The sequence below is a fragment of the Acyrthosiphon pisum genome, chromosome X, assembly GCF_005508785.2.
Source record: "Acyrthosiphon pisum isolate AL4f chromosome X, pea_aphid_22Mar2018_4r6ur, whole genome shotgun sequence".
Taxonomy (NCBI): Eukaryota; Metazoa; Arthropoda; class Insecta; order Hemiptera; family Aphididae; genus Acyrthosiphon; species Acyrthosiphon pisum.
In genome coordinates, this window is record NC_042493.1 from 32,822,808 (window position 1) to 32,827,941 (window position 5,134).

The following is a 5,134-nucleotide window of genomic DNA, read 5'->3' on the forward strand; positions in this document are numbered from 1 at the left end:
ACTCGCCCCAAATTTGATTTTCATGTATCAAAATATTAAGAAAAATATTCTGCTTTGGAAAATAAAATTAAAACCCTATGTTGTCATTCAAAAAAGTAAAAAACTTAAAAAATTATAAGGATAAAAAATATTTAAAAATATAATTTTTTAAGAAAAACATTGTTTTATAAGCGACTTGAAACTATGTAAAAAAATATTTTCAAAAAAATGTACACTTTCTGAAATAATGAGTGTTCTATGATAAAAGAATCACTCGGTATATGATAAATATATGACAAAAAAATGTTATAAAAATCAATAAGTTTTAAAAAAATGTTAATTAAAAATTTTATTTTTCAAAGAGAGTAGATTTATGGGTTATAAAGGGTTAATACATCTTGCAAATTGTACTCTCTCTGGTAATGATGCATTTTTATTTTTAATAAATGTTTTACCATTTAATTTAATGAATACATATGCATGGCTAAAGTCCTCCTTATCGGATGTAAGCCAGGGAAAAAAAATAACTTTTCAACTGTACTATAAAATTATTATTCATATATAGGTCCAAGAATTAACAAATTTAACTTAATAAAAAGTTAATAAAATATATGAATTAATTTTTTGTTATTGGTGCATATTAACTTAACATAATTGAGTTTAAAAAAGCATTAACTTGCCCAGCATTGTAATTTATAACGTAATACCAACTACATTATAATTTTATATTATAATATAAATAAAGTAAAGAAAATATGTATTTATTTATATTGATAGTCTAGTTAAGTGAGAAATGTGTATTGCAAATTGTAATTATTTAATTTATATGAACTATCTATTTAATGAATTTATATTTTAAGTTATGATAACTGAACAATTCCATAAAGGCCAGATAAACTGTCTTGAGCGACTGCAGTCACGCAAACAATATTCTTTCAAAGTACTACCTCCCTCACCTAAGCCTTACATACACACAGTCCCACCCAGTGGAGGTCAAACAGGGTGGATGAGGGGGATAGATCACTTAAATCAACCCCATCTCCATGACAAAATTATTTGACTGCCACTGCACTCCCACTCAGTCCTTTAAGAATCTCCAAACTAAAAAAACAAAATAATTACACACAAGGAACATATTTTGACACATACAAATGTAAAAATTATCATCATCGACATTGTACATTTACTCACTTCGTTGAGCACGGCTAATATGCTGAGTTTTGGTAATGGCAAATGTGGTCGCGCAATATAATAATATAAAAATATATATATTATAGCTATTATTAAGTATATTATAACTAACTTGAGGGAAACTGAAAGGAGTAAGTGAAGACAGCCATGGGTGTCGGTATTCAGGGTTGGAAGAGTCAACGACAATCCACGCCACTAACCAGAAGTTTTTAACGCTTTAATATATAATAGACATACCTATAATATAATATTATTATATTACCTGACCACATTTGCCATTACCTACTAACACTCAGCATATTAGTCGTGCTCAACGTAGGGAGTAATGTACGATGTCGATGACGACAATCCATGCCACTAACCAGAAGTTTTTAAAGCTTTAATATATAATAGACATATATTATTATATTATCCGACCACATTTGCCATTAACTACTAACACTCAGCATATTAGCCGTGCTCAACGTAGGGAGTAATGTACGATGTCGATGACGACAATCGTTACACCAATCACGAAGTAAAGTGCAACACAAGGACTTGGCCTACTAGTTGACGATCAAACAGAGATACACACAGGTGGTTCTTATACTTACAAAATGTAAGTGACGTTATTGGAGACGTCGTCAAGGGCCTCGTGAATACTGCAAACGCGGTTCAGCGATTTATTCGATGTGACGGATTGACGAATATCCTTTTGACGATTGGCGACGAAGAAAATGGAACAACGATGATCTTAGCGCCAGCGGTCGTTACGGACAAAGCAGATAAGGCCGTCCGTCGGTTCCCGGTGTACTCACCAGGTTCAATCGATAATCTGGGAAGTCGCTGTTTGGAGCCCGGCGATGGTAAAAGGTATAATACTTTAGTTTGTATTACCCATGTTAAACTCGGTAGTGAGTTTGCGCTTGACTCGAACGCAACACGGAGGTAGTGGCGTCGTGCCGCATTACCGCGGTACCGGTACGCCCGATGACGTTTGCTTGTAGTCACGATCACCGTTTTAGGTAAATCTACAACCGTGGTTGCGATTATAAAGTCTTTGTTATCGTGCTCGTAGTACTCTTATCACACAGCGGTACACGTCATATTAATAATATTCCGACCAGACCACGGTGTTAGAAGCAGTGACTGCACTACATATTTTGGGGCCTTGGGCAATATTTTTGGCGGGGCCCTTGTTGATTATGGAACTAGATTGTACCTACATACATTTGATATTTTGTTTTTTTATATAAGAGCTGACAATCTTTAGACACTTTTCAGATACCAATTAGATACCAATTACCAGTAGTGATATATTTTATTATTCTTAATTAATGAAAGGATAAATATAATTTATTAGATATTAATATATCATCAAAATTAAAACTTACATACAAAACAAAAAAAGTTAGCTACATAAAAAAAAATATATTTATACATTCATGTGTCAATGTAAGTAGTGAGTAAATTAAATTATAATAAAATAAATATAATCAAAGGGTATTTTCGTATTTTGTTTTTATTAAAATACCTACATAAAATGTCAAATGTGTACATACATAGATTAGTATAATTAAAATGATTTTTTCCTAGATTTTGCTGCAGCTTTATCATAATTGATTTTATCCGATATTGCCTTTTAAATAGATACCATATAGACAACCAACATTGCTTTTCTTGGCTGATCCTATTGTGGATATAAATTTTTATAATTTTTAGCTTTGAAAAACTTCTCTCTGCACTAGCTGAAGTGACTGGAATGGTAAGAAGTATCCGAAGCGTAAAATATTAATAATTGGGAATGAACCATTGCAATTTTTATAAATTTAAGTACTTTGAGAGGAGTTTGGTTTTCATTAACAAGCAATCGGAAAATTATTAATTCTGCATAGTGCATATAGATCTAAAGCTAAACGCATCAATCTTTTGATTCTCCATCATGGTTAAACAATTTTGAAGGTCTATGCAATGTTTTAACTTTTAATAGATCTGTATTGGCCAGTTAGTAACGAATAATGATAACACAAGTAAATGACAGCTTAAGATTTTTCGGTTTTCGAGTTATTTTTAAAGTCTTAAACGTGATCAACTAATGGCTAATGAGTTATAGCAATATTTTTGTTATCGGTTGTTATTATTGACCAAGATGTGTTTTATTTACTAGGTATTTATCGTAGTATTGTCAATTCGGTTATCTATAATCTATAATCTATAATTAAAGTATAGGCCGCATTACTTATTTACAAAAAATTATTTTAAAGTTGCGTGCCATAAATTAAATGATTTATTTTTCTCTGCGTGCCATACAATTATGGATAGCAAATAAGGAGACATGGAGGCACGGGGCCCCGGGCATTTGCACGGAGTGCCGGCCCCCCCCCCCCCCTCTAGCGCCGTCCTGCTTAGAAGACTTCTAATCTTTATCTTCTATGACCGTTAACCAGACAGTCAAGGTGGATATATATATCCACCTTGCAGACAGTAAATAAAAACGGTTTATATCACTTTCATGGATGAAAAATATAATATCAATTTGGCTTGGAATAAACAACAAATAACACTTATTACTGGCCGCTGAATTTAAAAATATTTAAATGTTCAATATATTATTATAATATACAATCTACAAATCCAATTTCACAACTGAGCAAGGCCGTATCTGAGGGTGGTCCAGGGGGTTTGGATCCCCCCGAAATTTTTTCAATATGTCTTATTTTTAACCAAATATCGAAACTTAAATTCAACAAAATTACAATATACATGTTTTGGACATTCTACACTCTACATGTCAACTTCTTGAACTTAAATAAACAATCTTACATATTATAATGATTCATTATTTGAATAATTAACAATGGAAATAAATCATTATACGTTATTCTTTATGTTCAATGTCATTAAAATTGAAATATTTATCTTGTATGAGCATTGCTGAAGTTATATTGTGAAATTCAAAACAAATTACTACCTATTATACCGATATAATACATATTTAATATACACATAAAATTAATACTAATGACTAAATTGTTGTATCCAAGCAGATTTATTTTATTTATTTTTAAGTACATACTGTGATATATATTTATTTGGTATTATCATATAGATAGAATCAGACATTTATTTTTAAACTTAATTGAGTTTTATATTGTACCAAAGTATTGTGTATTATTTATAACATATTAAGATATTAATTGAGTAAATTGCGATATTGTTAATCTCTAGAATTCAACAACAAAAAACTTTTTTATTTCTAACAATAAATACTAACTAATTAAATTAAATTTAACTATTAATATAATTGATATACCTTTATACAAATATAATGATTTATAATATGTTTAATTATGTAAATCAGGTAGTCAATCTCTATTGATGAATATATAATAATATAATATTTGATATTATTAATTTTTAATATACAGTTTAAGTCTAAACAGTATTTTATGATATCCAACTATGACTATATTATCTTAGTTAGTTAACTGTTGAACACTATTGGTTAATTCAATAATAATTTTCTTCACACACCACTTTTACTACAGTTTAATTTATATTTTTACCAGGGCTTGCATTTGAAAAAAAAATATTGTTTTACATTATTTACAATCAAAACGTTATACAAATTTTGAGTTTATCGTTATTCAAAATTTAAACGTTATTCAACTTTTGTGTTTATCGTTATTCAGAATTAAAACGTTATACAATTTTTGCGTTTAACGTTATTCATAATTAAAAGTTAAAACGTTATACAATTTTTGTGTTTATCGTTATTTAAAATTTAAAAGCATTTAGATAGGTACCTGTTTTAAAAGTACACAGGCCGCAATTTAAAAGTATATGACTATGACCTTTTTTGGGGACATAATTTCCCTATTCTGAGGTTTAAGTAGGTATTGTGTAATTTTATTTATTTAATTAAATGGGTTAGATAACCCAATTACGATATTATTTACTAAAATATAGAGTACAGTGATACTAG

At 29.6% G+C, this 5,134-nt stretch overlaps 1 protein-coding gene across 1 annotated transcript in view; it reads right to left on the reverse strand.

The window, feature by feature from the left end:
- The window catches only part of LOC100166241, a 7,379-nt gene extending 5,208 nt beyond the window's left edge, over positions 1-2,171 (reverse strand). The window contains exon 1 of the mRNA XM_001950566.5: positions 1,764-2,171. The gene's annotated coding sequence lies outside the window, so the exon portion shown is untranslated. The remainder of the gene's footprint in view (positions 1-1,763) is intronic.
- Positions 2,172-5,134: the final 2,963 nt, after the last annotated feature.